The sequence below is a fragment of the Callospermophilus lateralis genome, chromosome 1 (genome assembly GCF_048772815.1).
Source record: "Callospermophilus lateralis isolate mCalLat2 chromosome 1, mCalLat2.hap1, whole genome shotgun sequence".
Taxonomy (NCBI): domain Eukaryota; kingdom Metazoa; phylum Chordata; class Mammalia; order Rodentia; family Sciuridae; genus Callospermophilus; species Callospermophilus lateralis.
This window is the reverse complement of record NC_135305.1, coordinates 143,812,892-143,820,189: the sequence shown is the minus strand read 5'-3', so window position 1 is coordinate 143,820,189 and position 7,298 is coordinate 143,812,892. Positions and strand designations below refer to the sequence as shown.

At 39.4% G+C, this 7,298-nt stretch overlaps 1 pseudogene; it reads right to left on the bottom strand.

The window, feature by feature from the left end:
- Window positions 1-217: 217 nt before the first annotated feature.
- Window positions 218-1,859, bottom strand: LOC143399390 (KH domain-containing RNA-binding protein QKI-like; annotated as a pseudogene).
- Between the last annotated feature and the right edge of the window lie 5,439 nt (window positions 1,860-7,298).

Sequence of the window (7,298 nt, the reverse complement as noted above, 5' to 3'; positions counted from 1 at the left end):
ACAAGTCCCTCAGCCTGCTGCACTGACCACAGACAAGCAAAAGCAATAACCATTTAAGTGATCAGCAGGCAGGCACGGTCAGGTCATTACTGGGCAAAGAGTTCAGAGAACAGAAGTTCATAGGTTAGTTGCCAGTGTCAGCTCCACCTTCAGTCATAATCCTTTGGAAAGGATGGACACACACACTGTGCCTTCGAATTTTAGTAGCCACTGCACCTCACACACCATTGGGTTCAATAGAGTACTCGAGAACTGAAGTGGCTGGTGCCAACATGTAAGATATTTGTACGGTGTGCAGATCAACCCAGCCTCTGGCCCTGGAGGGACAATCACAGCATTAGTGTGAGGAGTTCCTTTTGGCAGGACAGAGGTTGGTATTTGTCTGATCAAAGGCATCCTTTTGCAATCCTTTTATTTTTTGTACCAACATTTAGGGTCAGCTGGAGAAGAGTACTCAGGGTCACTTCACAGAGAAAAGGAACAGCCCCAGTTATGATCCTTGGAGCAGCCTGGGCTGCTGCCAAAAGAGAAAAGGCAAGGTCTGGTGATTTAATGTGGGCACCTCTGCAGGTGTCATTCAGAATCAGAAGTTTCATCAACTACATCTTCTTCAGTTTTCCCAATACAGTGACACATCATGGATGTACCTTGTTCTCAAATTTTTATTAAGGATGGATAAAATAAACATTCTATAATTTTAACTCAGTTTGAACATTTTTCCCTTTCTGCTGCAGGTACCAGTATTTGCCTCAATTCTTCAATGGCCCTCTATAGTTTACTTTGCTCTATCCTGAGCACTTTCCACAGTGATTAGTACATCTAAATCTTCATGTATATACTCCCAATTCAGTTTGCTCTATTTTGTTCCTCCTTCTCTTTATCTTTGAGACTTTGCCTCAGGCCATTGTTTTACCTCCCGTTTCTGCCTCAAGCTCTTTAGCTGTAAATCCTCTGGTGCCAAAGATCCTACTAAGAAAATTAAAATCTAAATATTTAAATTTTTTAAATTTGTTTACACAAATAGAGCACAGCTTTTCATTTCTTTGGTTGTAGATGATGCAGAGTCACTCCATTCATTAAATCATACCATACAAAGGGTAGTAATGTCTTTCTCATTCCACCATCTCATCCCCACACACCCTCCCCTCCACCTCCTCTCCTCTGCTCAATCCAAAATGTTCCATTCTTCTCTTGACTCTCCTTCAGAATGTTATAGACCTGATCCACTTATCAGAAAAAAATATTTGGCCTTTGGCTTTCTGGGATTGACTTATTCTGTTCCATGATATTCCCAACTCTCTCCACTTATCTGACAATGCTATAATTTCATTCTTCTTTAAGGCTGAGTAATATTCCATTCTGGAAATGTACTACAGTTTGTTTATACATTCAAATGTTGAAGGGCATCAGGATTGTTTCCATGGTTTAGCTACTGTGAATTCAGCTGCTATGAACAGTGATATCACTGCATCACTAGGGTGTGATTTTAAGTCTTTGGTGTATACATCTAAGAGTGGGAATGCTGTGTAAAATGGTGATTCCATTAAAAGTTTTCTAAGGAATCTCCAATCTGCTTTCCAAAGTGGTCACACCATTTTGGAGTCGCTAAAATCAGAATATTCTCCTACAGACACATTTAGTTTCTCTCATAACTGAACAATAGGCCCCAAATAATCAGAAAATTTTGCAATCCTCTTATTTTTGTACCGACATTTAATGTGTGTGCATGACTTTATGTACTCTGCTAATTCCTTTATCTGGCAGCTGCTGAGGTGGTTGAAGATCCCTCAGAATTTAGACAGGATGCTTAAGAGCTGCTTGTCCTTCACCAACTGCATCAGGTTATCTGGGATTACCATTTCCCCTGACCATATTCCAGTCTCCACAGACCACATTACCCTATGCCTTGGCATTAGTGCCAGAAAGAAGGTATGGGTGGGGGTAACTCTGAGAACTGTCTGCTGAGGACCCAGTGTACCTCTCTGCACTGGCTCCTGCTCTAGGCACAGAGCTGAGGACCACGGAGGCTTCTATATGAGCTACAGTGAATGTTGATGAATGTGTATGTATTCCAGTGTGAGGAGACACTGTGACATGCCACAGTGGTTCTGGTCCCCAGCTGTATGGACAAACATATCCTCTCTATATATGCTAATAGAGGACTTGGTGATAGGAGACAAAATCTGCTATTTAGGGAAAGACCCCTAGGAGATTCCTAATGCAGACCATGGCATTTGGGAACTGTCATGTCACCTGTTGTAGAGAATTATACACCTTTTGAAGAACAGCTCATGGTGCAAAGCCTGTTGCTGGTAGGTACAAAATAACACCAGTCATCACTTGAATATGAAGCCAGAACTGTGTAATTTGCCAGTGAGAAGGTCAAGGAGGCTTAGCATCATGGATAATTTGCATCTGGGAAGGAGCAAGAGCAGGGCTCCCTCCCAGTACTCTGCATGGGCATATGGTAAAGGCCCCATGTTTCCGACTTTCCAGCACCAGACACTATCCCAGGAGTTCCATGTGTATGTCCTATGGGAGGAGGTGAGGCTTTGGGTAAAAGGTGAGCGTGACACTGCTGCTACCTGATGACTCTGGTCCAAAAATGTCTAATAAAACCATGAAAGCTGATTATGCAAAGTCTCCTAACCACATTAAATTACAGAAGCATGCATAATTATTTTAATAATGTTATATAACCCACTATAGTAAAGAAGTATCATTTCCACAAAGATAAGATGAACACTTATTTGTGATATAATGTATATACTTTTTATCATGTCATTTCTTTAAAAAAGGTTTTATATATTTATATTACATGTCAATTTGGACAGTAAAATTTTCTCAGAAATGTTTGATCTTTTTCTATTTTCTCATTTACATTTTTAAGGTAGATTTACTTAACCAAATAACTGAAGCCGGATTGGTAATTTTCTAACCACTGAGTTGTTAACAGAAATAATATTCACCCTTTGATATTTGAAGCCAGATATGTAAATGTGATTTGTGTTTATTAGAATAAATTCAACTTTGAAGAAATTGGATGTTTGTTTCAAAACTACTCTTTGACCAACTATCTTATGAAAGTCCATAATTTAAGTAGTATACTAATATAACACTTCTAAATCTATATAGTATAATTGTTTAAAATTTGTATTTCTTATTTTTAGATGTACATGACAGTAGAGTGATTTTGGATATATATATATATATATATATATATATATATATATATATATATATGGAATATAATTTATCATTCTTGTGGTTTTACATGATTCAGAGTTACACTGGTAGTGTATTCATATAGAGAGAAGTTATATAAATAATCTAATTTGGGAGTATAAAAAAGCAGTCCTTTCACTGTTCAATGTTACAAGCTTCTTCTATTTTCACATTTATTTTCACAGAAATGCAGTTGATTTTAAGTGACTGTTTTCATCATCACGGTTTTACTATAAAGAAAATAAACTCTCTGTTTGCAAAGTCATGAAGGTATTTTGATGCCAGGTCATAATCTCCAAAGAGTGACCTGAGAAGAAAATGATCCTGATGATGAGGTGGATCTTAATTCAATTTGTGTATCTCAGGTGGTTTCCTTCCCTATAAACACGTTTTCCCAAACAGCTCATGAACAAAAAGTCCAGCTTTCATGAAGAGAGAGTATTCATGTGGTCATGACAACATATTTCCACTCACAGAGGTGACCTGCCTATAGCCAGGTGGCAACAGCAGAACCCAACCCTGAGTTCTAATATGAGGTTATTTCCTATGGGAAGAGGCCAGGTACCTCAGAGCAGATTGATGACACTAGAACTTTCATCATGGCAGACTGACATTAGTTCTCAGTGAAACATGCATTTACCCTTGAGGGAGCTTGTTTTCCTTGCCTGCAGTGCTTCTGCCAAAACTGTTATCCATGTACTTAGTGAACACCTTAACCACCCTGGTGATATTCAACATGGGTCTTCTGAACACAATGCTTATGTCACAGCCAATAAAGGACAGTAATCAAGCCATATTCCTGCCATTACTACTCTTACATTTCCCCAACATTCTAAAACACCAGGTCTGACAAAAAGGTTGACTGGCTTTTGAGGAGCCAAAGATGAATCTTGGTGAGTGGTTACACCCATATCCAATACATAATGATGTTTGTGGCATATGCAGAATTCCTGAAGCTGGAATTAGGGCCTGGGACTGGGAATGACTCCACACACTAGTGACTCACTAGCACAATGTTTGATTCCCATTTCAGTAATTCAACCCTATTATTGATCTAGTGCAGAGGACTTAGTTCTAAACACAGGACACAAGAATGACTGCTCTAACCTGGGTTTAAGCCTCCCTTTTGCTACTCATGACAAGGAATCATTAGACCAATTTGGGGCTATTGGGTCATGATTGGTCCTGATAATCAGGGGAATTAGTTTGCCATTGCTGACTCAAAATAAGGAGGCAATGCATAGAAAGAAGCATGTTCTCTAGTACTTCCTTGGACTGCACTTAAGGTCAGAATACCAACACAATCCAACTCAGCAGGGCTATTGGTGCACCTATGTTGTATGAAGTGATGATTTGTGCCTTCCACCTGGCACTACTAGCTAGAGATCTACATTAGCCAAAGCATTTTTTTTTTTGGTGGTCAAGGGAATTAGAATACAGAAGTAAGAAATCACCAATTAGAATTCTATGGAAAAATATTTTAATGTGAATATATTTGAATATGTTTTCCTTCCTCTGTCTGATTCTAGTGTCAACTAACATAGGTGTGTTAAAAATATGTAACTATCCAAGCCTGGTGTCACATGCCTGTAATCCCAGCTGCTTGGTAGACTGAAGCAGGAGGATCATGTTATCAAAGAAGACTCAAGAATAGCTTAGTGCCTTGCTATTCAGTGAGACCCTGTCTCTAAATAAAACACAAGATAAGGTTGGGGATGTGACTCAGTGGCCCATTGCTCCTGAGTTCAATCCCTGGTTCAAAAGGGAAAAAAAAGTTAACATTTTATTTCAATATTTAATTTACAGGAGATCATAGGTGGAGGACAATGAACATATTTGAGCTCAAAAAATGTATTTTCTTGTTTAAAAAAGATGCACATTTTTTGGGGTGGTAGTTTGGTGGATCATCTTATTACATGAAGCCTGGATATCATAATTATGTTTAGGTGGAGACTGAGTGATCATGGAAGTGGCAATGAGTTTCTGGTTGACACACGTGGAATATGGTGCCATGTTTAGTTTAAAATGTGATAGTTTTAGTGTATTTCTCAAAATTGATCACATGTATATTTCTGGTAGTAGAAGGAACGCTTCTGTTGTACAAGCCATGGAGGCTAGAAGTGAATCCCTGCAATCTTGTGACTCATGCCTGCATATGTGTATCTGTTAGGCCACTACATAGAGAGGAGGGGTCAGGTTGTTTACATGTCCTTGGATTCACCTCTAGCATGGTTCTGATGCTTCAATTGTTTCATAACCCAGAATAACTAGGACATATGGCTCAATTTTCATTATAAAAATGCAAGGAATGAGTGGTACTAGATGGAGCATCAGGATATTTACCATGGAATTTATTAGCCTAGATCAGCTTTCTGAGTATAGAATGGCCTTCCTAGTTTATGACTAGTTAGGTATGTTGTTGCTGTGATCAAAATCTGACAAGAAAAAATGAGAGGAGGAATTTTCTTTTTTGTCTCAGGATTTGAGATTTGTCAGTTCATACATGGCCATCTCAATTGCTGTTTTTAAACTGAGGCAGAATATCATGGCTGAATGACATAGAGAAGAAAAGCATCTTGAATCATGACAATCAGGAAGCAGGGAGACCTCTGTCTCCCAGAGAAACCAGGAACAAAATAGAAACCCCAAAGTCTCATCTCCAGACAACCTCATTCAGCCACAGTCTGCCTGCATATAGTTACCATCTATATCATTGGAGTTAACCACTGATTAGTTTACAACTCACAACCTTTTCATTTTTTCCTCTCAAGATTCTTGCATTGCCTTCCCCATGATATTTATGGCACACCCTATATCCAAACCCTAAGAGTCCCTGAGTGCCTTTGTGGGACATCTTTCTTCATTGATTTCTCTCCTCAAATGCACAGCACAGCCGGGCTTTCTGAGACCACTCTCGCTTCATCTCTAGATTTTGGAGGTAAGTGTGTGTTTGGTCAACATGGAAGTTATGAATCCTCTGGGCATCTTATTAATAGGAAGCCACTCAAAATAGCTATGGGGACAAAAGAAGAGACTGAGGAGTTGGAGGTTCAGCATTCAACTTTCTTCAAGCTGCTTTGGGCAAAATATCACCATTGACTTCCCTGACCACTGGTTACAGTCACTTTCCAGGTTTTGAATCCTTTGCCACTTTTCCAATTCTTCTGAGCTGTTTTTTTTTTTTTTTTAATTGCGTCTAGTTCTGATGGGCTGCTGCCCTTTCATATTCCTGTCCAAAGGCAGGGCAGCTCCCTGCTGAGAGACCACTGATGACAAGTGACTCAGCATAAGGTCACCATAGACCCTCACATTCCTCATGGTCCTATTAGTATCTCCCACATGGACTTTGGTTTCATCTTTGGCATTTAATTTAATATTTCTGTTCTTGTTTACATGCTTTTATGTATTTCATGTGTTATACATTGTTTTTTAATCAACTGACTACATTTATGGATTTACCACCAATTTTAGTCTCAAACATTGTGTTTGACACATCTCATTCTGCAATGTACAATAAGTGGCCACATTTATTCTTATTTTTTTAATCTTCCATGCTTTATGTGACATGTAAAAAAGCACTACAATCCAGTCCTGACAGACAAAACAAATTAAGGTACCTTATTTTCTGTGAAGTTCATCAGTATCACAGTTTCCATGGCTGAGCTTTAAAAAATGAATTCTCAAGTATTCCTCAAGCAGAGAGGATCCTGCCTCTGAACTAAGGTGAATTCCAGGTTTAGGGCTATGAACTGAGGCAGATGAGAGTTAGTGTCAATCTGAGATTCTCCTCAGGGAGCCTGTCCATTTTTCATGCAGGGAGAAGTGACCAAGTGCCCCCTTCCCTCATGCAAGACCACATAGGAAATTCTTCCTGAGAAAGGTATGTATGGCTGGAGGTGGGAGGAAATGCCAGAGAAGACTGTGCAGGCAACTTTGGAAGACCCTAGGATAGAGAAGCCTTCCCATGGATGACTTCTGGACAGTGATAAAAAGTCCCCTGAGATTAGCAGGAGGCACATGCAGTCATGCTGGGAGAAGGAAATAGACCCGAGGAGCCGCATATTCTCACACTG